This window comes from Caretta caretta, chromosome 1 (genome assembly GCF_965140235.1).
Source record: "Caretta caretta isolate rCarCar2 chromosome 1, rCarCar1.hap1, whole genome shotgun sequence".
NCBI lineage: Eukaryota > Metazoa > Chordata > Testudines > Cheloniidae > Caretta > Caretta caretta.
In genome coordinates, this window is record NC_134206.1 from 326,380,995 (window position 1) to 326,407,962 (window position 26,968).

General features: G+C 39.1%; 1 protein-coding gene across 2 annotated transcripts in view; it reads left to right on the plus strand.

Moving 5' to 3' along the window:
* COG5 (component of oligomeric golgi complex 5) overlaps nucleotides 1–26,968 on the plus strand; it is a 310,045-nt gene that overhangs the window by 63,959 nt on the left and 219,118 nt on the right. The gene's annotated exons all lie outside the window — the stretch shown is intronic.

Sequence of the window (26,968 nt, forward strand, 5' to 3'; positions counted from 1 at the left end):
GTTTTATCTAAGGATTCTTTTGTAAAAAGGCTAAATTTATAAATGAATTGTGCATAATTTTGGAATATATTAGGCATATATGTTTTATTTTTACCATTTCTCTCTACTTTTGTTGATTGTACGATGCATACCACATGACAAAACACTGGTGGAAAATTAGATGAAATGTATACTACTTTAAAAGCCTCTAGCAATTTATGTTTGAATATGTCTTGTTATATATCCTGTCTCTGAGGTTCTTTGTTCTGAGAGTACCTCTGATACAAAACGGCTGCATCTTTTCTGTGAACCATACTCAACCAGTATGTTTATATGCAGGTCAGCATTTAGGTCTTTATATCTGATTAAATTATATTCAGGATAAGTAGACACCACATACATATCATGATTATCTGAATTAGAATGCTCATAGAATATTCATATTGTTTATTAAGAGGGGGTAAAAATCCAATTTAGTTCATAATCTAAAGAGTGATTTTTCCAGATTCCATTACCATGCTCAGTGCATGCACAGTTATGCAGTTTGACAACATAAATTAAATTTAGGGAAGTACTAACCTGTTTAAAAATGTTTGACTAATTTTTTCTAAATGCACCATATGTTTTGTCAGTGTATATTTTGTTTCTTGCATTCCATACTCTTTCTACCTCTGTTCCTGAGCCCTTGACCTTCTGGGATTTTGTTTTATGTAGTCTTCACTTTTTAAATATTTAGATTTATAATTTATTTTTCTGTTCTATTCTGTTAGTAAGACAGTGTTGCTAACATCCATACAATGAGGAGAATAACCTCGTTCCTTGTCTTCATAAATTAGGACTAATGCTAAAATTAATTTAGGATGTGAATTAAATATATGCAGCCCAAAATAATATTCAGTGGATATTGTCTTGTGATAATAGAGATAATTTAGGAATTTTTTACTCTAAAATGATGTATTGCTATTAATGTTCCACATCAAAATGTTTTTGAATGATTCTGAATGTCTATAGATGTAATTCTTGAAAAAGTTGAAAAATTATCAAATGTTAAAATATAGCTATTGCATATCAGATTTAGCCGTTTAGCAATTTTAATTGTATTTATTTTTGTAAAATTACCGTACCATTGTTGTGTACATATATAAAAATACATTTGTGTAATTCAGATATTTGCATTTAATTTTGTTTCAGATTAGCATCAGTGGTATTGATTTATTTTGATACATTGTAGGCTGATGCAATTTTCTAATTTTCAAGTGGTCACATCTATGGCACTTTAGGTAACTTGAACTTTTCCACCTTTTCCTCTGGGCAAGATCATTCAGAAAATACTGAGGTGGACAAAGATCACAGTGGGAGCCAGAGATTCTGCACGGCATCTTCTGTGACTTTGCCCCAGCTCCTTCTGACTTCTCTGGGCCTTGTTGACCATGAGAGTCTGATCACAAGTTCCGGCAGCATTGTTCTTGAACAGTTAGAATCATAGAATCATAGAATATCAGGGTTGGAAGGGACCCCAGAAGGTCATCTAGTCCAACCCCCTGCTCGAAGCAGGACCAATTCCCAGTTAAATCATCCCAGCCAGGGCTTTGTCAAGCCTGACCTTAAAAACCTCTAAGGAAGGAGATTCTACCACCTCCCTAGGTAACGCATTCCAGTGTTTCACCACCCTCTTAGTGAAAAAGTTTTTCCTAATATCCAATCTAAACCTCCCCCACTGCAGCTTGAGACCATTACTCCTCGTTCTGTCATCTGCTACCATTGAGAACAGTCTAGAGCCATCCTCCTTGGAACCCCCTTTCAGGTAGTTGAAAGCAGCTATGAAATCCCCCCTCATTCTTCTCTTCTGCAGGCTAAACAATCCCAGCTCCCTCAGCCTCTCCTCATAACTCATGTGTTCCAGTCCCCTAATCATTTTTGTTGCCCTTCGCTGGACTCTCTCCAATTTATCCACATCCTTCTTGAAGTGTGGGGCCCAAAACTGGACACAGTACTCCAGATGAGGCCTCACCAATGTCGAATAGAGGGGAACGATCACGTCCCTCGATCTGCTCGCTATGCCCCTACTTATACATCCCAAAATGCCATTGGCCTTCTTGGTAACAAGGGCACACTGCTGACTCATATCCAGCTTCTCGTCCACTGTCACCCCTAGGTCCTTTTCCGCAGAACTGCTGCCTAGCCATTCGGTCCCTAGTCCTAGTTGCATATGACAGAACAGATTCTTGGAGCAGGTGAATTACATACAAAATATGTGCAAGAGATGTACTTGTTCCACTTACAGTAGAGTTCAGGGTGTGTTGGGGACCTGTTGTTCAGTTGAATAGATGAATTCCCGTAAATACTCCAATTTCAGCTCTCTTCCAGGAGAGGCTGGATAAAGATGTAAGATGTTGAGGGGATGGAGGAGTTTTAGCTATAGGAATGGGTGGGGGGGAAGATGGATTTTAGATGTTATGGAGACAGAAACATCAAGATTTTGATGTAGCCTGGATGTGTGAGGCAAGGGAGGAGAAGGAGGAGTCCAACATGACCTCCAGGTTACGGCCTGAGTGATGGAGGATGGTGGTGGTGGTGACAAAGCTTTGGAGTAGTAGAGAGAGGTTGGGAGGGAAGATAAGGAGTTCAGCTTTGATCACATTAAGCTTAAATTAGGGCTGTCGATTAATCGCAGTTAACTCACACAATTAACTCAAATTATTCATGATTTAAAAAATTAATCAGAGTAAGAAGAACAGGAGTACTTGTGGCACCTTAGGCTAACAAATTTATTAGAGCATAAGCTTTCGTGGGCTACAGCCCACTTCACTGTTGAACACTAAATACCAATTGAAATTTATTAAGTATTTTTGGATGTTTTTCTACATTTTCAGTTATATTGATTTCAAATACAACACACAATACAAAGTGTACACTACTCACTTTAGATTATTTTTATTACAAATATTTGCACTGTAAAAATGATAAACAAAATAAATAGTATTTTTCAGTTCACCTCATACTGGTACTGTAGTGCAGTCTCTTTATCGTGAAAGTGCAACTTACAAATGTCTATCTTTTGTTACATAACTGCACTCAAAAACAAAACAATGCAAAACTTTAGAATCTACAAGACCACTCAGTCCTACTTCTTGTTCAGCCAATCTCTAGGACAGACAAGTTTGTTTACATTTATGGGAGATAATGCTGCCTAATTCTTATTTACAGTGTTGCCTGAAAGTGAGAACAGGCGTTAACAAGGGGCTTTTGTAGCAGGCATTCCAAGGTATTTACATGCCAGATATGGTAAACATTCAGAAGCCCTTTCGTGCTTCATCATTCCGGAGGACATGCTTCCATGCTGATGACGCTCGTTAAAAAAATAATGCATTAATTATATTTGTGACTGAACTCCTTGGGGGAGAATTGTATGTCTCTGGCTCTGTTTTACCTGCATTCTGCCATATATTCGTGTTATAGTATTCTCTAGTGATGACTCATCACATGTTCATTTTAAGAACACTTTCACTGCAGATTTGACAAAATGCAACGAAGGTACCAATACTAGATTTCTAAAAATAGCTACAATACTAGACTCAAGGTTTAAGAATCTGAAGAGTTCCAAAATTTGAGAGGGACGAGGTGTTGAGCATGCTTTCAGAAGCCTTAAAAGAGTAACATTCCAATGCGGAAACTACCGTACCCAAACCACCAAAAAAGAAAATCAACCTTCTGCTGGTGGCACCTGACTCAGAGGATGAAAATGAACATGCATCAGTTCGCAGTGCTTTGGATTGTTATCAAGCAGAACCTGTTATCAGCATGGATACATGTCTTCTGGAATGGTGGTTGAAGCATGAAGGGACATATGAATCTTTAGCACATCTGGCATGTAAATATCTTGTGACATGGGCTACAACCATGCCATGAAAACATCTGTTCTCACTCTCAGGTGACATTTTGAACAAGACGCAGGCAGCATTATCTCGTGCAAATGTAAACAAACTTGTTTGTCTGCGTGGTTGGCTGAACAAGAAATAGGACTGAGTGGACTTGTAGGCTCTAAAGTTTTACATTGTTTTATTTTTGAATGCAGTTATTTTTTTTACATAATTCTACATTTGTAAGTTCAACTTTCATGATAGAGATTGCACTACAGTACTTGAAAAATACTGTTTCTTTTGTTTTTTACAGTGCAACTATTTTAAATCAGAAATAAATATAAAGTGAGAACTGTACACTTGGTATTCTGTGTTGTAATTAAAATCAATATATTTTAAAATTTAGAAAACATCAAAAAATGTTTAAATAAAGGGTATTCTATTGTTTAACAGTGCGATTAATTGCGATTAATTTTTTAATCGCTTGACAACCCTAATTAAAATTTTCTGTAGAGAGATCTGGGAGGAGAAGTGGTATTGTATGAAGAGAAGTCAGGCGGGCATGTGTGGATGGAGAGATTTACAAGCTATTAATTTAGAAATGGTAGCTGAAATTGTGTGAGTGAATGACACCACCCCTGAAAAGTGTAGAGCAGAAAAAGGAGGGGGCAAAAAAAAAAAAGCACCTTTACTTTCTCTGCTAGTCATTGTTATAGATGGAGTTGGCAGAGCTGGATATAGATAAGGTTGCCTAACGTTTTCCATTATAAGAACCTGTTTTCAGTTGCTTATAGCTTTGCCAAATGATAGGTTTTTGGGGCAAAATTTCCTATGCTGGATGTCTACCTTAGGCATAGTTTTTTTGGAAATTTTTTCAGCTAAAATGGCTCAGCCATTTGTAGGAATGAGATTAGAGAAAAATAAATTGATTTGTCTTGTTAAAAAAAAAATCTTTAAACTGTTTCGCGAAGTTCTAATACCTCCCTGCTGGGGAAAAAGGGCTTGACATTTGGCACTGTGTGGGGAGGAGAGAGTGGCTGTGCTGGTGTCAGGGGTGCTATTTTTGTTCTTTGCATGAAAATTAATCTAAATTGGGCAAACCTATGAGGAACAAAAAGTGTTACATGTGGTCAGTAAATGATTGTCAATGTTGATAGCTAAATTCTCTGAAGATGCCATTTGCACTGATCATGCTCCATCCTGGGGTGCAGAGACTTTTTTCCTACAGTTGTTCCTCCTGGCTGCCGGAGACTGCTGTGATGCTGACACTAGAATTGAGAACTCAGAGACTGGTTTTCCTGTGCTCTGTTACAATCCCTCCTCCATACTACCTGGGCTCCAGGGACAAGAGGGAGGGAGAAGTGGAGATAACCTGACTTGTATATGAAGGGAGGGAGAAGTGAGAAGGAGGGTTGTATTGCAGATGCCAGAGGCTGGGGAGGAGTGAAGGGGTGAGGATGTGGGGGTGAGAGTGGGACAGGAGCCAGCAGGAGGGAAGGGGTTGGATGGTATATAGGAGAAGGGGCAGTAGTCAGGTATGTGGGGGTGCAATGTGCAGAGGAGAAGGGAGGTCAGGAACAGGAGCTAGGATGGGGTGGAGAGGAATTAGAGGTATGAGGAGAGAGATACAGGGGGCAAAGGAGCATCAGGGTCTGTAATTGCTATAGCACACTCCTTTCCAATACCTGGAATTGAACCCAAGAGTCTTGAGTCTCAACATTCCTCTGCTGTAAATAAATAGCTGTAAAAACCAGCAGCAAAATGTATGCCTCCTTCCCTCTTAGTTGTTGGTGCATAGAGAGGATGACAGTCTACTGCTCCTACCAATTACACCATTATCTCAAGTGGTAGTGTGTCTGTGCTGTGGATCTAGCAGTCCAAACTCTGCTGATGAACCTAGTTGGTTCCACAAGAGAGAATTTCTGGGTCTAGGTTTCTTTTTAAAAAAAAATTAGAAAATTACATAAAAAAATGCATTCAAAGAGCATTAGTGTTGTAAAGTCAAGCATTCATAATCCTAGGCTTGACAAGCTTGTCAACTGTCTGCCTCTTTGACCATGGCAAAATATTGTCAGGTAGTGCAAGAAGAATGCCCTGATGTAGGTGGCAGCCCAGCTCTTTGATTGGATCGTGGTGCCATTATTTCCATTATTTTAGAACATCATTTTACATTTTTCTAAGTTAAAATAACACAATTAAGTAACTTGGCTTTTGTACTTAAGCATAAATGTCTGTCTTAGGCTAAGCCTGTTGGAAACCATAAAGTCTTAATCTTTTTTGTTACTGTTACTTTTCTGATAAATTAGTGCTTTCAAGTATTTGACCATTTTTATGTTGATTTTGACAGTATTTGACTGGCCAGTTGATCTGGGGTAGTGGAACCAGGAAGGGGTGGGACTAGTGCAACCACAATGTATATATTATGGGGGATGATCTATTTTTACTCCAACAGTATATCCTCTCTACCTGGGGAGGGTGTGAGACAAGACAGTCTTCCCTCTCTAGCCATGCCCCCTCAGAGTTGGGGAGGCAGTGGCTGAGCAGAGCCATGTCATTTTGGGCACTGGGGGCAGAAGTAGGTTGTTTCTCCTCAGGGCAGGAGCTGCTGCTAATTGTGTAAAAGCAGCAACTGGGGCAGGGAGCTGGATGCATGGCTGTTCTGGGTGCCCAGCGTTGCGATGCTTTGCTGCTATAATTGTCCTGGCCATTCCACTTTCTCAGCCTACTGTACGTCTCCAAGGTCAAGGGAAGACCCTACCCAGAGCCCGGGGCACTGCCTTAGCTTCCTCTGCATCCTGGGCTCCTTGCTGCATACCTCCAGCCCCAAATAGTAGCCCCTGCCCCCCATTCAGAGTGAGTTTCCATCACCTCTGAATTAGCCAATTATTTTTGTACTGACCCTTGTCTGTCAAATAGACAGCTTCTTAAATGTCTCCATTTTATGGAAGTACTTACATGCCTCTAATCACTTCCATTGTGCAAAACGGAGGGGTTTTTTTACTACTTAAACATTAAAAGCTCCTTTTTGATACTTGGCAAAAAGTGTGGTCTAACTAGCTAGCTAGATCGTAATATAAATAAACTTTAGCTTGAATATTTATTACTTTTCTTTAAACTTGCCATCCCTGCCCTTATCCCTTGTAGTTGGAGAAAGTATACATCTTTAAAACTGTTTTGAAGGTTGTTAGAATAGCAGGACTTCCATATTCCACCCTGGAAGAGACTACCTTTCAGAGATGGGTAAATCCCTATAAACATTAATGATGGTTTTTGCTATATAAATGCAAGTGATTATTGGGATGTATTTTTATGATCTTTATAGATTTAATGGAAAATGTTAAATTGACTGTCACAGGGTGTCTGGCCCTTTAAGAGGGAGCTGGGGCCAGTACTCCTGGACTGATCACCTGAGTGATTAAAAGAAAGGCACCTGGGCTTCCGAAGGGTCTTAAGAGCCTCCTAGGAGAGGAAAAATGGCCAGGGTCAGGAGCAGTGCGGGAGTGCTGCTGGAGCCAGCCCATGACCAGCTGGCGGAGCTGGGGCTGAGCTTATGAGAGGTGAAGTCTAGTATGCCTTCAGAAAGGAGCAGTTTGAAAGTTTAGAGATTACAGACCAAGGATCGGGAGCCAGGGTAACCCTGTGACTCTAAAGGGGGATGGGTGAAGCAGCCGGAGAGTGTGAGATTTGGTGTTTAACTGCAGACAATTGAAGACAGGCCTCAGAAGGGAGAAGCTGTCTGGTGGGAGACTGGAAAGAGATACTGTGTTTAAAAACTGGAAAGCAGCCAGACCCAGGATATGTGCACCCAGCAAGAGGCAGGATAGAGAAAGATTGTCTTTAAGTTATTGTATGTTAATAAGCTAGTCCCCAAGAAGGGGTGCTGTTGTATGACTCAGGCCTTCGTTGTGTATTGAGGAGCTCTGAGGGGGATGGGAAACTGGGGCAGGAGCTGCAGAAATGCCTGAGACTAGTGGCAGGTGCTGCAACATGTGGGGCATGTGTGCTCACAAAGTGTTTCTTTTAAAAAACATAAAATGACCATGAAATGTGATATTTTATTTTTTTCCATTGTTATTTTTTTAAACTCTGAGCATTTTGGCTGGTATTGAGAGCTTTCCATTCTCTCGTCAAGGACTCTACAGTACTGACTTGACAACTCTACTTTAATTATTGTGAATTCTAATTATTGTGAAAGCGCTTGGAGCTCTGGATGGTTGCATATATATAACTGTTATAAATCTAGATAAAAATACAGCTGCTGTTGCTCAACCTCAGCATCCAGGGGGGCGTGTGTGTGTGAATTGCTCCCTCCTAATACTGTATGGGGAAGACAGTATTCTGTAACCTTTCATGTTTAGTTGTACTGCTGAATGATTGGTTTCAGAGTGGTAGCCATGTTAGTCCGTATCAGCAAAAACAAGGAGGAGTCCTTGTGGCACCTTAGAGACTAACAAATAGTTAGTTTGTTAGTCTCTAAGGTGCCACAAGGACTCCTCCTCGTTTTTGCTGAATGATAGAGGCTTATAAAGCAGAGCATTTGCATGTGTGTTGGCTGTAGAATGAGCTCAACTGAGCAAAAACTTCCCGACATTTGAAAGTCTAGGATGTTTGTTTTACACTGATTTCATTTAAGCATGTTATGTGTTTGAACAAGATTTGTGTAAGTTTCTCAATGCTTGGAACTTTCTAAAGTAAATCTTCCACAGACTACAAAGCAAGTGCAAATTCTTTGTTTAGCAATGTACTGAAATATTTCAAGTACCTTAACATGTTTTGGGTATCGTGATCATGAAAATTATTTAAGGAATTACATTGTCTGTCATACCTGCTATTTTGCAATAAGAAAAATAGCACTCTTCCTAGTCCCCTACATAAACAAAAATCAGCTTTAATAATTCCTATTAGAGACCCCACCCAACAAGTGGTTGCAAGAGGAATTGCCAACATTAAAAAAAAAAAAATTAAAATATTTGTTTCAAGTTGGGAACTACTTAGGTGTATCTGACTCAGTCCTGAATGGGAAGCTGCCTCCTCCAGTTTTCTGCTTAGGATTAGCATAAATGATCATATATACCAAGGTAGTCAATTATTTTTTGTCAAGGGCCAAATTTCTTGGTGTAGTCAAGGTCCAGACTCCAGAGAAAATAATAAAAAACAACAGTCATGTTGATAATAAATAAATAAAAATATTTTGGGGTCTGTTCAAAGGCATCTGGTGGTCCAGATTTGGCCCAAGGTCCATGTATTATCTACTCCTGTTATATACCTTCTAATAGCTCTAGCAGCAAAGATTCCTCTAGCCATGGTCAGAAGACACAAGGGACTTGTGATCTTTAATGACCACATCTGCCCCAGATTACCCCAGATTGTGATGCACTTACTTGCATGAGGAGTGTTACCAAGTAGTCTCATTGACTTCAGTGAGCCGACTTGTGGTGTAAGGTACTACTCAACATAAGTAAGGGTATCACAATCTGGTGCAGTGATAACCAAGTCCTATAGGCCTCTTTTTCTCTGTCATTTCTTTATATAATTTGCTTTGGAGTATGTAAAAAGTTTATCCAGGGGACATGCTGATTTCAAATAAAAGTTCAGTGATCAGCCATGGTAACTAGGAATGTTTCTACCTATATCTGTCAATGACAAATGCATACTGTACCTTTCTTCAGGCAACAAAATAAAATTTGTTGATGGCAATGATTTTTTTTCTGTGAATGATAACTAGAAGTAATTAAAACTGTCAGTCCGGTCCAGACTTAAATTCTAATCTAGGAGCTCATTCATCTCCATTTGTTAGCGGTGATATTCTTACATTGTATTCTTAGAATCGAAACAGTAGCATGTTTATAACCAGTACTGTGTATAGAGTACTATCTCCTCACATGATTTAATATTTCATTTTAAAATGTTCAGTATTCTCAGTAAGTTATTCTCTCTCTCACTCCCCCCCAGTATTATCTTTGGAGTGATGATACTTTATGCTGTTGCTCAAGCAGACTCTGATGCCTGAGCTGTTTATACATGTGCCATAAACAGACACGTGAGGAACTGAATAAGTAATATCTAATGATAAATGCATAAAAGCAAGGAAATTGAACTAAGCTATTGGAAAAAGAAAAGGAGTACTTGTAGCACCTTAGAGACTAACAAATTTATTTGAGCATAAGTACTCCTGTTCTTTTTGTGGACACAGACTAACATGGCTGCTACTCTGAAACCTAAGCTATTGGAGTGTCTCAACTTCAGCCTTTAGTCTATCAAAACAATCTGTAGCCTAGACTGATGTATGTGCTGTAATACAAAAACATACCTAAGTTTAGACTATACTAAGCTTTATTATGTATCATCATACAGTTTTAATGTAGTGCTATGCATATTTAAACTGGGCTATCTGTATGTTTAAAACATCTCAAACACTTTTCTTAAAGGTTTCAGAGTAGCAGCCAGGTTAGTCTGTATCTGCAAAAAGAACAGGAGTACTTGTGGCACCTTAGAGACTAACCAATTTATTTGAGCATAAGCTTTTGTGGACTACAGCCCACTTCATTGGATGCATAGAATAGAACATATAGTAAGAAAATATATAATACACACACACACACACACACACACACACACAAGGTGGAAGTTGCCATAGAAACTGTAAGAGGCTATTATCAACAGGAGAAAAACACTTTTGTAGTTATAATCAATTCTTAAAAATATTCTAAGTTAAATGGAAATATGCTACCTTCAATGTTGACTTCTATCTGTGTGAAGAACACCATACACACCTATAGATTTGTAGACAATGAGAGCATATGAAGTACTACAATCAACTGTTTCTTCCCTACTTCCTTTCACCCACTGGTCCCATACCTTGCTTAGGATTTAGAGATCAGTAACTAATGTTTAATACACACATTGACTACTCTCCCTTTTCGAGCTGGGAGGTCTTTCACTGAGTGTGAATCTCTCATTGCACAGAATTACTTCCCTACAATTGTTCAATCTCCAAAAACTAGTTTCCAGAGATTTTTTACTCTGGGAGATCAGTATTGAGGTATGTCTGTGGCCAAATCCCACTTTCACAGGAAGTCATGGCAAAACTCCCATTGCCTTCAAAGAGGGTAGTATTTGAATGAGTGAAAGATTTAATCATAAAGGAAAAGTAACCTTCAAGGCATCCAACAACTCCCCCCTTTTGTTTGCTGTACACATCTAATGTATAAAACGTTTATTGTTGGAAACTGGTTTGGTTGGCAGTGTGAAAATTATGACAGCAGCCTAACTGTATTAAAATGCTTGTAGGCTCCCTGAGCATAATCCCTTCTTTTCCATAATCAAAGTATTCCCATAATTAGAAATATATCTTGGCTACTATAGGATACTGTAACAGAGTATTTCCTGGTGGTCTTTAAGTGTATCTGTATATAAGAACTCGATGGGTCTAGGGACTAGCAATATGTTTCAGAATAAAGTTTATACACTTAAGAAATGTGATAACAATAAGGCTGGGCTGATACTATTAACTTAGTATAGTTAATAAAATCTAGAGTCCAGTTTTAATGATCTTGAAAATTTAAAGTAAAGCAGCTGTTACAGTATATTTGGTGGGAGGAATAAAGGTTGGTGTTATCATAGAAGTCAGATAAATGTGTTATTTCAGGTCCAGAGTAATCACATTTTTCGTTTGTGTGGAATATAGAATAATTTATTCATAGAAATATAGGTCTGGAAGGGACTTTGAGAGGTCATCTAGTCCATCCCCCAGGACTAATGCAGGACCAAGAATACCTAGACCATCCCTGACAGGTATTTGTCTAACCAGTTCTTAAAAACCTCTAATGATGGAGATTCCATACTACTGCCTGCCCAGTTAGTCTCTGTACCTTTTTTTTCTTCCTAAGTTTAGTAGTTGGTGCTTGTCATTATTGAATTACGTCTCTTTGATTTCAGACAAATTCTCCAATTTGTCAAGGTCGTTTTGAACTCTAATCCTGTCCTCCAAAGTCCTTGCAACCCCTTCCAGCTTAGTGTCGGATGCAGATTTTATAAGCATACTCTCCACTCCCTTACCCAAGTCATGAATGAAAATATTGAATAGTATCAGACCCAGCACAGACCACTGTGGGCCCCCACTAGATACGCCCTCTCAGTTTGACAGCGAACTATTGATAATTGTTTGAATATGGTCTTTCAACCAGTTCTACAGCTACTTTATCGACTTTATAGTAACTTCATCTAAACCACATTTCCCTAGTTTGCTCACAAAAATACTATGTGCAACTGTAAAAAGCCTTACTAAAATCAGGATATATCTCATCTACCACTCTCAACTCCCATCCTCTCAGAGCTTACAAATTGGTTGTTTAATAATTTTTGTTTAATAATTGTTTGTTCCAGTATCTTTCCAGATATTGACGTTAGGCTCACTGGACTATAATTTCCCAAGCCCTCTTTTTTCCCCCTTTTAAAAAGAAAGGTATAGTTCTCTGGGACCTCACCCATTACTATTCTTCCTTTTTCTTTCACATTGGGAATAGTACACTCTAGATTCAGAAATTTTGTCCTTGCCTATCTGGAACATTAAGACATGGTATGTATTTACTCTCTGAATTAAGTAATCTGTCTACTTATTTGGCCTCCACCATAATATCTGAGCACTAACAGTGCTTTAGTGTTAATAAATAAATAATTCAGCCTGAGCGGAAAAGTAAGGTCACACCCTTCCACTTCATTTTTCCTTCTGACAAACTCAGTGGTGTATAGGCAACATGACATGTGTGTGTGTGTATATTTCCAGCTCAGATATGGTGCCTGTTTATATTACTCTAGGCCCTCAGCAGTACTGTGTGTGGCAAATTGCTTGTACAATTATGATGGGTCCCGCGCTTCCTCTTCTGGGGAGGGTTCAGGGCACAGTTTCCTGCCCCTGAGCTAGGGTATCTACTGTCCCACTAGTAACCCAGAGAAGGATAGTGGACAGGGAGGGACCCGGGCCCACCCTCTACTCTGGGTCCCAGCCCAGAGGCCCTAGGGATAGTGGTAAACCACTTGAACTAGTGCTTCCTTCCCCTGAGTTACTTCCCTCTCCTGTTCCTCAACTTGTGAGGCTTCATGCCCTCTCTCTCTCTCTGCACAAGCCGGGTGTCTCTTTACCTAGCGTCTTGGTCTTCTAGCCATACACGGCACTTGTCCAAACTCTCCTCTACTTCAGCTCCTCCAAACTGCACTCCTACTCCAACTCCTCCAAACTGCACTCCTGCTCCAACTCCTTCCCCTGGCTGATTGAAACAGGTGGTTTTTATCAGGTGACTAGCTTCAGGTGCTCTAATTGGCTTCAGGTTTCTATAGATTAATTAAAAGCACCTTTCTTCCCTCTACAGGGAATAAGCCTCCTCCTCATCCTGGGACTTACATATCTCTCCTATATCACTGTCCTGCTGCCTTCTGGCCATGCTGTATCACATGTGCATAATTTAAAAAGGTGTGAATTTAATTATCCAAATTTAAAAAATGATAGTGAAGCTCTGAAATGTTTTCTAATATGTCAAAAGATAATCAAAATCTGCCCATCTCTGAGTAAATAGCCTAGAAATGTATCAAACACTGGCTTTCTTGGCCCGAAGAGGGAACTGAATTTTCTGGAGCATGCCCTTCTTCCAGATGTACATATATAGAGGTCATTGGCTCCGACAGCCCAGTTGACATCTAAAATACCCAGGAACTAAGCTTTACAGGGCTTCATATGTCAAAATCCAACATTCTGAATTGCATAAACTGGATATAGAAATTTAGGTACAGTACATTTCAGTATGGTACAACCACAAAACTCTTATGACTCAGCATATCATAACCTATTGTTTGGCGTGCTGACTGGGTGGTAATTACTTTCTCTAAGAAACATCTTCTGTAAGTCAACAGTATGGTCCATTAACTACTGTGTTCAAAGTCTCCTGCGGATAGGTCCATTTCCCCTTTTCTTCTGACCCATCTTATTAGTGATCTCATTTGCATCACTTATTAGTGGTCTCATTTACATTTAGTTGCATGGGAGGAGGAAATGGCTGTATGCAATGAGCCAGGGGTTGGGGTGGGTGAGATGGACTTTTTGCTGAGAGAGATGAGCAAAGGAGAGTGAAGTTGTGGGATCTGATAATTGAGAATACAGAAGTGAGTGAGCTAAACAGCTTTAATAATTAAAATTGTGCAGTGAAATACTTTAAATACACTATTCAGGGTAGTCATGATGATATCTATAGATACAGACTTCCCGGTTATTCCTTCTAAGTAAGGCGATTGTCAAAGAAGAAATTCAGCATTTTATATTAGTTAGATACTACTCTTGTATCTGAACACTGTCTTCTGAGAACATCCTTGTTTGCCAATAACTTGATGTAAAGAAGATATAAAGATATTTTCCATCATCTCAAAAAAACACAGACGAAACTAGGGTCCAGTGTTCAGAACATACGTAAACAGTTCTCTGAATTCTGTGAATGTTGGCTCCATAGCAGGAGGACCTGTTCGTAGTTAAGGTAATTTGGTTGTGACATCGCAACCCTCCAACACCTACAGCAAACCTGCTTTGAGAAAGAAGGGAAATCTGGTCCTTTACATTTTTACTGTGTTGGTTCTGCACTGTGTAAACTTAGCATATCTCCCCCACCTTTGCCATGATTCCATAGGGATGGTGTAATTGTGTCTATAGCTTCAAAGTGGAAACATTCTTAAATGGTAAGAGGGACATTTTCCTGCCTCTTCCAAATCCTTCCCCTTCCTTCAAAATTAATATTCTGCTGTTCATAGAGTGAGAGTGGTGAACTTTGAGCTTCATGGCCCCACTTTTCTATCTGCTGACTGCTTCAGGCTACAGGTTCTTTTAAATTTCTTTAGACATATGCATGGCTCCCTTCCTCTGCATTAGAATGTCTGTCATTCCCATGTTCAAGACTGCCCTATATGGCAATCATTTTGGGAGGATTCTGTGACTGAGCAGCTAGGAATGAGTCTCCTTTGAGTAGCTATGTAATGCCAGGAGTGGTTGCACATGGCCACCACACAGAGAAAAGCCCTCTCAGAATCTTGAGCAAACTCTGTGACTAGTGACCTTTACAAAAATCACTTTGAGGCCCAACCCTGCTCCTGCTGAAGTCAAAGTGGGCATGTACACTGCATCTGGGAGCAAGCCCGGGTCCTTAGACTCTTGTTAATGGGGCACATTCTAGCACTTGAAAAATAGCTATGTAGATGTTGCGGTTTGGGCTGGAGCTCGGGATCTGTAGTCAGGGGACAGGCTTGAGAGTGCGAGCCACAACCTCTGTACAGCTATTTTTAGAGCCCAGCTAGCACAAATCTGTGGACCTAGGCTGGGAGGCTCATTTCCAGATGCAGTGTAGATGTGCCCTGGGGTGATATCAATGGGAGAGGAATTGGTCCCAAAACTTCAGTGGGCCAACAGCTGCAGAGACAAATGTGGGTTGCATAGGGTCCATAGAAAATTGCTAATCTGTTGTTTTGTAACTTTGTTTTTAGTTGCCAATTCCATATTCCATAATATTGCTGTGGAGATTTTGGTTTTATTTGTAACTTTATATGTTGTCAAAAATATATTGTAAAAGAAATTGCTGATAACTGTCCGAGCTCAATAGTGACGTGAGACACTGAAGAAACAGAATTAATCACCACTACTTGAATGTTTAAAACTCTAAAAGTTGCCTTTTAGAACTGTATCCAGCTAATGTAAATTAATACTAATCTCTTGTACAGAGTCTTGGTTAATGCACCAGTTGAATGAATAACTAAATAGAAAGAAATGCAGTTTTAATTCCAGTGAACATGCTGTTTTTACTGCTTGCTTGTAAAGTTGGCAGCAATGTTTCTTCAGGGTAGTTTTATTGGTTACTGACTTAGTGAAATGCTTAAAGTGGTTTGAAACAAGTATAAATTTAGTTATTTGTAATTTGAAAGAAGTGTGAATCTATTTGTTATGGTTTGGTCTATTTTTGAATTTTACTGCCAGCAGAATAATGAAGGAAATCGTCAAAAGATAAACCAAATATTAAATATTCTCACGTAAGTGTATGGCTAGCAGGCCTCATTGACGGGCAGTCATGCACTCATCAGAGATCAGAACCAGTCTGAATCTGATCACAGGTCACAGATTCAGTTCCTAATGCTCACTCACCCATCGTGTGGCCAGGTATTCTGTCTCTACAGTGGGAGCAGACAGCTACCGTTTCTCACTCTGGGCAGAAAAAATTATTTGTAACAAAAGCTTTCCCCCCTCCTTTTTAACTGGATTTGTGACTAGCAATGCACTCTCTCATCCTTCCAGAATATAGTCTCTTTGGGCAACTTCAGTTTTGCTTGAAGAAGCGGTCTGTTGCTTGTTAGGTCTCCTTTCACAATAGGGAGGACAAAATGGTAACCAAACAGGTTAGGATGAAGAACAAAGCTCCCTGCTGTCACTGCAAGCTTGCTGACAAGGCAGGGGAAGGTTCAAAATGCCCTGTAGCAAACCATGTTCCAGACTCTCCGGCACAGCCAGGGCTCCAGTCCACCATCAGCAGAGCATGTTGGCTCATCCTTGATGAAGCCTGCAGCTGTTGGACTCAACTGAAACCATTCCATTATCACTGCCACTGCCAAATATTGCTCCCCTGGTAAACATGTGCACTCCAGGTCTCTCTGGAGTGGCGAAAGATGTGTGTTACGCTGCAGCCACAGAATTAGCAGCAACTCCTCTGAGGTATTGAAAATGAGTCTTTTTTGGCAATAGGAATGGAGAATGCTGTTCATCAGCTGGTATCACTCCATGTCCCTGTCAGCAGCTTCAGAACTCTCACTGAAATGTCACATTTGAGTTCTTCTCTCTCCTTCATCTCCTTACCTTGAAGCATCTCAGCAAATATATTAGAATGATATCACTCAGTATGGAAACACTGATACTAATTTTGTCTATTTCCATGGCAGATTATCTGACTTCAGTCATTCTCACCTATACTTTTCTCTAAATGCCCATCTGATATATGTTCAGATTTTTTTCATAAGAACTGTCATTACCAATATCAGGATCCTTTTGGTTTATACACAGCCTTTAGTGTCTTCACAAAAATGGTGGCTGATCCATTACAAATTTCACGGAGAAGGGAATTCACCTTTTCCCATATTTGGCTGACATTCTGGTAGAGATCTCCATCCCCAGAGGTACTTATTTTTACCACCTCAGTTGTGATATTCACATAAAGGGTGCACGGGTTCATAAATATCTTAGAAAAAAGCAGTCTATTTTTATTTAAAATGTGAGCTATCTGTATATTCAAGTGTAAGCAAAATAAGGACAAACGATTCTATAGGAGAACAGGTTTGAGAACCAGCAACTGAATGACCATAATTCTTCCAAATTAGTCAGAAGTCATTTTGTTGCTTCTGCAGTTGTTTGGAACTGGGGTGTCTTATTTGGGCATAGCTCAGTGGGCAAAACTATGTATGAACCCTCTTTGTTTTTTCCTGGTTCACATTTGACATCATTCCCAAAGTCTACGACTGGGATTGTTGATGTATGCCCACAAAAGCTAAGTCTTCTTTATGTTGGTGACCTTTGATGCAAGGCATTTATTTTTGTCAGGCACACTGAGATTCTGATGACTGATGCCAGTCTGCTCAAATGGGGGGCATGTTGGAGGAAGATGGTGGTACAAGGAGTTTAGTCTCCACAGGAAGAATAATGTGTACAGCTCTGGTACAATCTAATTTGGTGTACTATTGCCTTTTGTTAAGCTTTCAAAATAGTTCTACCTTAGCGATTGCCTACCTTAAGGTTGCCTACCTTAGCAACTGAAGGGGAGAGCCATAATGATTTTCTTCATTAGCAAGCAATGTTGCTGTTCAGTTGGGCAGAGGCTGAGATTAACTCTTTGATGATGGTAATGGTCTCCAGTTGCAGTGGGGGAGGTTTAGGTTGGATTTTAGGAAAAACTTTATCACTAGGAGCGTGGTGAAGCACTGGAATGGGTTACCTAGGGAGGTGGTGGAATCTCCTTCCTTAGAGGTTTTTAAGGTCAGGCTTGACAAAGCTCTGGCTGGGATGATTTAGTTGAGGATTGGTCCTGCTTTGAGCAGGGGGTTGGAGTAGATGACCTCCTGAGGTCCCTTCCAACCCTGATGTTCTATGATTCTATGATCCATCTAAATGGAATCTCAGTCATGAGTGGTTCAATTCAAGAACCACTAAATCCAAGAGAGTGAGTTCTGAACTGTTTTTTTCCAGAATGACTCTTCCCAGTTTGGCCTTCCCAGGTGATTCTCCTTGCAACATCAGAAAAATTAAAGTTCATCTGTATGACTTGAAAGGTCCAGATCCAGGAATTTTGGCTATAGTTGCCCCATCCCATTAATGGAAGGATAACCTGCTTTATGCATTCCCTGTGACACCCCGCTCTGACAATTCCCTAGAAAATCTCAAAAGACAGGTCCCTTCTGATTCTGTTAACTCCAAATTTAGCCTTATCATCCTTGGGTAGAGCACAATGGTAAAACTAATCAGAGACCTCCCTCAGCATCTAGGAAAAAGGCACTGGGATTCATCCTTCACCAAAATCCAGCATCACTGAAATTGTCTGCTTGGCTTTCAAAAGGCAAACCTTCAAAAAGTTGACCAGTTGTGGAAAATGTTACTGCTACTTTTGTCTTCCAAAAAACATTCTCCTAACTATGCTATTGAGTGGAGGCATTTTCTGGTATGGGGATAGGCAGCTGGAACTTTCAAAGTGTAAACTATCAGAAATTTTGTAGTTCTTATCAGATCCCATAGCTCAATGCTGGGTTCAAAATGGTATTCCACAGGTGCTTCTTTATTACCTGGAAACACTCACCAACCTCACCTTTGGCTTCAGATGTCTCCAGCTGATTTGGTAAGTGTAGTTTCCTGTATTCACCCTAGATGTGAGATCTTTTACATGAACTTTGAATCTGGCTTTATAAATGAATTATTTGAGACTCCTCAAGGAGTTTCCATCATTATTCTGCCAATTAAAGTGTTTTCCTTGTGGCACGTAAGTTTGTTCAAAAGATATCTGAAGTAGGACTTCTTTCCATTGGGGAAAGAGTATCGCATCTTACGTCAAGATAAATTAGTTCTGTGTAGAACTCCAGAGTTCATATCCAATCAAATTTATGTTTTTTTCACAAAACAGGGCAATGTTCTTTCCTCCTTTTCTCCAAACTCTGCTCATCTGAAAGAAAATCTTGGCATTCATTTGATATAAAGTGGGCTATCAGAATTTGTCTTCATGGAACCAAACCAACTACAAAAGTTTACTATAGCCTCATGGATCAAAGATCATATAGTACAAGCCTATAGGGGTAAAAAGAGTTCTTGTTCTGTTCAGTCAAATCAAAATCCTGGTTAGAAAAAGTAAGGACATCTGCAGAGGAAATTATGTTAAGCAACCACTTGGAAGAACATATTCAAAACATCAGGCTGACAAACTAGCATCCCCAGGTGTTCCTTTTCAGAAGAAAGCCTTACAAACTGGATGGTTAATACAATTTTTTCTTCGTGTATATACTGCAGCATTTTTATTTACTCTTGGATATATTTGTTGATAGGTCCTTATGCTTGAAGTATTTTGTTTTTACCTTTTTGAGCTTTGTGCATTGCTCCTTACTTCCCAATTGTGTAGATTGCTAGCCATGTAGTCATCAGACAGAGAAAAAATTTGTTCTCACCCGTTAATTTATTTTCTCAAATGATCTGAATGGCTAGCAATCCATCCCTTCCCTCTTTTTGGAGAATGTTCTTCAAACTGAATTTCCTGGACCACTTTTGCCTCCCATCTCAGGCAAGTGCATGAAGTCCCTTCAGTGAATCATAGATTTTTAGGGCCAGGATGGACTATTATGAGCATCTAGTCTGGCCAGTGAGGATTACTAGCCTTGCATATCATTACAGTAAAGAAATTAAGTGAAAAGAAAGGAACAATCTCTTTTCTCTCCTTTTGTAATACTTTATTAACACAGACATTTTAAAAGATTGCAGTTAATGTTAAAAACCACTTTAGACTGATAAATTACATCAGATTGAGACCTGTAATTTTTTTTTTTGAATCTGCAAAGTTCATTAATTGTAATGGTGTGTGTCTTTAATGTGCAGAACAAATGTCTCAGAGAGGCTCAGCATGATACAGCAGATAAAGCATAGGATTGGGAGATCTGGAACCTCATCTTGGTTTAACCAGAGACTTGGACTTCTGAGAAAATCAGTTAATGCTCAATTTCCCCATTTGTAAAAATAGTGAGAGTGGTACCTCTCCTCTTAATAAAGTGCTTTGAGATCTAAAGATGAACATCACTAGAAAGTGCTAAGTATTATTGATTATTTAGTAATGCCAGTGCCTACTATTCCTGAGCAATTTTACAAAACACCGCATTTTGCACAATGAAGAAAAATTGCTAGGGAAAAAGATTTTCCTTTTCCCTTCATCCATCAGAGTGCTGCTTTAAAATTATGGAAAAAATACCCTGGCAGTATCATTTGAATGACTTGCTTTCCTCACTTTACCAGTTTAAAATGGTATAGATGATCAAATTCTGTAAATATTTACATATTCAAAGAGCTGGGGAAAAATTTATGTTGCAAAGCAGAATTTGGGTAGACTCATATATTGACATTTGTAATACATTTTTTAAGTGGAATGTTTCTTTAGGTAATCTTAGGTATTCATTCTATAATAAGAATATATAAAAGGTTCCAGGATGCCCCTGCTATCTTCCTGATCGCCGGAAAGAGGTTTTTTTGCCAGTCAAGGCAGATTTTCAAGAAACAACGGTTCAAAAAGACTACAAGCAGAGAAAACGCTTTAACAAAGAACAGGAAATTTCTCTTTGACCATAGACTATGGGCATCTAATTTTATTTTTGGAAATAAGGACTCTGGATTGTGGGTTCTGTCCTTTATCTGTGGTTGCAAAGGAGTCTCTTCAGCTTTTGAATAGAGAAACTTCATGACTTGAAATATTCTGTGCAGCTGCAGGTCACATTTTAAATCACCTGAAAAGATTTTTTTTTCCCCCTAATTTATTTTCCTTGAAGATCCACAGCTAGGACCCTTATTTTTTTTAAAGGGGGGAGAGGAGAAGGTGTGGGAGAAAGAATGGCACATATGTGATGCTAGCCTTTCTGTTTACAGTCTTTATGAAACCTTTGATGCAAAGCGGTGAATTATTACAGAAAAGAATCCTTAATTATTAGTATCTAAATTAGTATTTTTCACTTTAAGCTGATACTATTAACAAAGTTGCTTCTTTATGTCATTCATGGAAGAACCTTTATCTATTAGTGTAATTTCCAAGAATAAGTAAACAAACAAAAAGCCCTTATATTTAGTGTGTGTGTGGGGAGTTAACATACTGCTTTTTCTAGCAGAATATCAGCTATTCTAGTTGTATGTCTAGGCTGATATATTGGTAAGGGTGACATCTATGAATGAGTCATGTGGATGATGAAACTTCTCACATCATTTTATGTTTTGGTGTTTTTAATTATTCTGTTTTATAGCCACTGTATCATGCCTTGGGTAGGCTAGATCAGTATTTGCTCTACAGTTGCACTTCGTAGTTTATATTCTATTTGCAAGCTGAGCCTACGAGGCTACACTTTGAACTAACCAGGGCCTTTTCCCCCCAATATGGAGAAGTTTATTTTTATTCATTTAAAGAATACTCCTTATAGTACAGCTGCTGCTTGTACAAATCCTCTTCCCTCATGTGATGGATGGGTTAAGTAATCTGGCAGCTTGTGTAGAGCTCTGGGTGTGAAGGAAGGGAACTTCTGCAGCCCTTTTCACACAAGAATGGCTGACATGCTTTCTGTTTCTACCTATTCAAACCAGAAATTTTAATTTTTTAAAGAAATGGAGAGACGAGAAGCACAACACAAAGATCACAGTTAGGAGGTGATGCAGAGAGGTGTCTCCAAGGGCTTGTGTACATGGGGAAATTGACTGGCATAACTGTTGTGATAATTTGTTCAGCTGTAGCTATTTTGGTCAATTTCCCTGTGTAGACAAACCCTGAAAGGACTGAGAGCAGCAAAGCAGCAGTCCCAGTCCCAGGGAGCTTTTTTGCTGACCTCAATCACAAAGGAATTGACCACTGATGAACTAGTGGCAGCCTTAACATCTTAGCTTTCCATTCAGTTTTGAAACTTTGAGCTGTAGAAGTTTCTTGCCAAGCCCATTAACAGATTCATGGACCCAAGAGTGGCAATTAAGATTGGACAGTGTACATCCAGAGAACAACAATTACAGGCAAATTATTATCTCTTCTGCTCTTGACGCCAACATTTAAAAATTAAATTAAATTAAAAAATCTGGAAGCAGGGATGAATACATTGTTTTATGATATGGTGATGTAGTGGACTATCAAACTAGACATTTAGTAGCACTTCGGCACGTTTAGGTGAGGGCACCAAATAGTAAGACCTCAACTATTTTTACACTTGGTATCACTTCCTGATGTATTCTTTCTGTATGTCTCAGTGCCCTCACCCCATTTTTGTTTTTATCTTCTTTTTCTCTGCATTTTCTCGCCTTTTTCCTTTTTGTCTCCACTCTTTTCTCCTATTTTTAAGGAATTTCAACAGAACATATCTGTTTACCTCATTTTTTTCAGATGACTGATGTGTGAGAGAGAGATGTATATTTATATATTATGTGATCATAAGCATTCATTATGTTACTATGGAAAATACTGTAGTTGACTCACAGGATTGTGAGGCTTAAAAAGACATTTTACCTAATTGAAAAAAAAAATGATTTTTTTAAAATCTCAGTTTCTGATAGAGCACTCTTTCAGTAGCTTAATGATCGATTGATCTAGTGTCCCTGTGAAAAAATAAGGACTTCTTCCTCCCTTGTTGATGTTTCTAAGGGCCTGTTCAGGAAGGGAGAAACTGGATAATAGATTATGGGAGGGGGCGATTACTGAAATTGACTATGTACAAAGTGCTGTCAAATGTACAGTTTAAACAAATTGAAAATATATTTTTCTTCACTGACTTTCCAGTTACCAGAGGTGTTACTGTAACTACAGTAGGTGCATGGCACAATTTTCAGACAGCAATGGGGTTATCAAATTCACTACATCTGTTACATTACTGTTTATGAAGCACTTTGAGATACCAAGATGAAACATGCTAGATCAGTGTGAAGTGTTAGAAAATGTCAGTGTTTTAAGGGACAGTATGTCCTTAGTGATGCAATTTAGGCGTTGTAAATTTGATTGTATATAAATCATGGTAAATAAAATATTCAATGAAAGGGAAAACACGAGTGCTAAATTCCTTAGATCTCTTTTATTGAGGAAGCCGGATAGATCAAGGCACAATATGTTTCAGGCTTCACTTCACAGTTCTGCCAACACAAATCCAATCTGAGCTATGGCACAGCTGCTATTTCTGCCAGTCCTCCTCTCTCTCCTGATGGAGGCTGATCATCTTTCTTTGTTTTTCTGCATCCTCTGAAACTGAGGGCTATTTAATGATTCACTTGCAGTTAATAAATTAGCAGTGTCCTGTTAAGGGTCATTCTTACAGTCCTCTACAATGGTAAAGAATTTTTCTTCGATAGTGTCAGAATCAAGAAATGAGGAAAATAAATGGAAAACTGAAGGTGACTTGCGATGGATAGAAATGCATAGAGAAAACTGGATGTTCTTACAACAATTGTGCTATTCTTTTTATCTCTGTAACACAGTTACTCCTCCTCTGCCCCCCACACAACAGATTTGTAATGAAAGAATAGAATCTTGTGCAGGCTGCAACTCCCAGAAGTAAAACCCACAGTACTAGAGTTCCATCTGTGTAGCCTGTTTCCCTTCAGAGAGATTTCATTTAGTTTTTCCGTGGTTAAATTGGTCTAAAATACTACCCTTGAAAATTTGTTACAATTATTCTACGAAGGGGAGTTATTGTAATTTTGAGGTTTGTGTTCTATATTTTGGAGTAAATTACAATAAATACAATTTAATGTAATTGTTAATAATTGCAATTTTATGTAAATATAACCCTCACCACCACCTCACGCACCCTTATGCTACATCCTACGGACTGCTTTGGACTTAACCTTTCTCTTTATAGCTTTATCTCTTCTTAGTAGGTTCAGTAGTCCTGATTGATGCTTCATAGGATCCCTTTTCTCTTTCTCGTCATTCTTTTCCTTTATTGGAATATCATTTGGTTGTTGCTAGAATTAAAGTTGAGAGGTCATTTTTCATTCTAATCACCTTTCAGTCCCTTATTACTTTCTGGAGAAAATACCTTTTGTATTGCGTAGTACATGCTCATTGTTTACAGAATTTTCAGATGTTTTAGTGGTTAGACATCTCAAAAGGAACTGTTTGCCATGTGCATAGTCCTTAGTAAGCACTACAGGCCTTTGTCTTGCTTGAGGAAACGGAGGTTCAAAATAAAGTTGGAAAGGTAAGAAAGAAGCACAACGTGTTGGATTTTTTTTCTTCCAACCAGCGTACTAAGATGTGTTGTTTCAGTATTTTGACATTAAATTTATTCGAATATATTCAAATATGTGCTTGGTGTTGCTGAAACCAAGACTTGACGAAAGGCCCAACCCTGCAAAGACCTATGCATGTGAGTAACTTTATTTCTTGTAGTATTCATACTAGAGTCAATGAGACTACACCAGTGGGTAAAATTATGTGTACATGTTTGCAGGATTGGCCCTCAGAATCTTATAAGAACGTAACATACTCTCTACAGAATGAAGAAATTTTAATTGGTGTAAGCACTACATCGGTGTAATCAATTATTTTTTGTCAAGGTCCAAATTTCTTTGTCAAGGAATAGTCAAGGTCCAAACTCCAGAGAAAACAATAATGATAATAAGTAAATAAAAAATTTCATGGTCAATTCAAAAGTGTCTGGCGGTCTGGATTTGGTCTGCGGTCCGTCTATTGACTGACTATCCCATGTACTACATAATAACAACTCCCCTAAACTTTCATCTTTTTACTTCTGCAGTAGTTTATATAATTTTAAAGATACATCTCAAGAAGAGAGCTGGTTTAGAATTATAACCTAGGGTGAATAAATTATGTGAAGCAATGGCTGGATGTTTGAAAAAGAATGACAATATATGTTAACTGAATAATCAGAGTTTATGTTGAGTTCCCAAAAGATGGGAAAAAAGCTAAAGTGCCAATAGTTAAAAAAGGTAAACAGGATGACCTGGGTGATTATAAGCCTGTCAGTGAGACATCGATCCCAAGTGAAAATAAAGTATGGAAATCAATGTTTCCTCTAATTTTTTCCACCCATGTGCGGAACAAATTTTATGTGTACCAATATAGAGGCAATTGTGCAGATGTGCACCAGCAGCCGAAACAAAAAAGCTAGATATGATATATATATTTTTAAAAAGTTACCATAGGGATAATTACTCCAGCCAGGACAGGTTTGGCATTTTAGAACTCTCTACTCAAAGAATTAAATTTAAGTATGAGAGAGAAATAAAAATTATGAAATGCAAAGACCAGTAAAAAAAATAAAATAGCATTTTGAAAGAATAAAATGACAGAGAATATATGTTCTTTGCATGAAGTATTAAGAAGTAACAACAACAACAATAATACAAGTATGTGTTGGGAGGTGCGTGTGAAAGACTGCATGGGTATGTGTGAGATGTAGACTGTGTGTGTGTGTGAGAGAGAGACAGAAACGGTATGTGACAGTGTGTGTGAGAGAGAGACAGATGCGTGCGTGCACACACACACACACACAGGTTTGTCTCTTGCAGGCCGCCGCAGCCCCGGAGCTGAGGCTGGGGGAGAGAGGCATCTCTCTGGTCCTTGCTGTAGCCCCGGCTGGAGGAGAAGTGCTTCTCTCCCGTCCCTGCCGCAGCCCCGGCTGGAGCTGGGGCCAGGGGAGAGAGGTGTGTCTCTCCCGTCTCCTAGCCCTGCATGCCCCAAATCCCTATTACCTCAACCCACTGCCCACATTCTCCACGCTTACTTGTGTGCGCACCTGCACAACTGGTGCGTGGCCCTCAATGGCCTTGTGTGTGGCTGCGCACCTTAGAGGAAACACAGATGGCAACCAATCAATAAAGAATTAAGGCAAAGTAATCTAATGCCAGTCATCATGTGTGTATAGATCCTGTCAAACTAGCTTCTTGTTTTTTTTATGAGATTACCGGTTTGTTTGACAAAGTTATTAATGTAAAATACTTTGAGTTCTGTAAGGGATTTGACTTGGCATTACACAGCATTTTAATGAAGAAACTAGAATGAATCAATTCAACATTGCACACACTGAATGGCTAACTGACCAATCTCAAAATGTTACTGTAAACTGGATATCATCATGGGGTTAGTGTGTTTTCTAATGCGGTTCTACAAGGATTGAGATTCTTGCTTCTATTCTATTTGACATTTTTATTAATGACCTGGAAGAAAACATAAAGTCATTACTGATAAAGTTTGCAGAAGCCTCAAAAATTGGGGGTGTGGTAAATAGGGAAAAAGACAGGTTGCTGCTACAGAACAATCTGGATTGCATAAACTGGACAAAAGCAAACAGTATGTGATTGAATATGGTGAAATATAAAGTTGTATAATTAGGAAAAAAGAATGTAGACCATACAGGATGGAGCACTCTATCTTGGGAAGCAGTGACTCTGAAAAAGACTTGGGGGGTCATGTGCATAATCAGCTGAACATGAGCTCTCAGTGAGACACTGTGGCCAAAAGAGCTAATGCAATCCTAGGATGTATAAACGAGGAATCTTGGGTAGAACCAGGGAGGTTGTGTTACCCCTGCATTTGGCTCTGATGCAGCCACTACTGTATCCAGTTCTGGTATTCCCAATTAACGAAGGATGTTGCTACATTGGGGAGGATTACAGTGAGACACTCCAGTAGCTCAATCAATTTAGCTTAATAAAGAGAGGGCTAAGGGTGATTTGATCAGTCTAAACATACCTACCAGGGGAATAGAAATTTTATAATAGCGGGCTCGTCACTTTAGCTGATAAAGTTCTAACAAGATCTAATGTCTGGAAGTTGAAACTAGACAAATTCGGACTTGTAACAAGGTGCAAATTTTCAGTTGTTATGGTAATTAATAGTTGG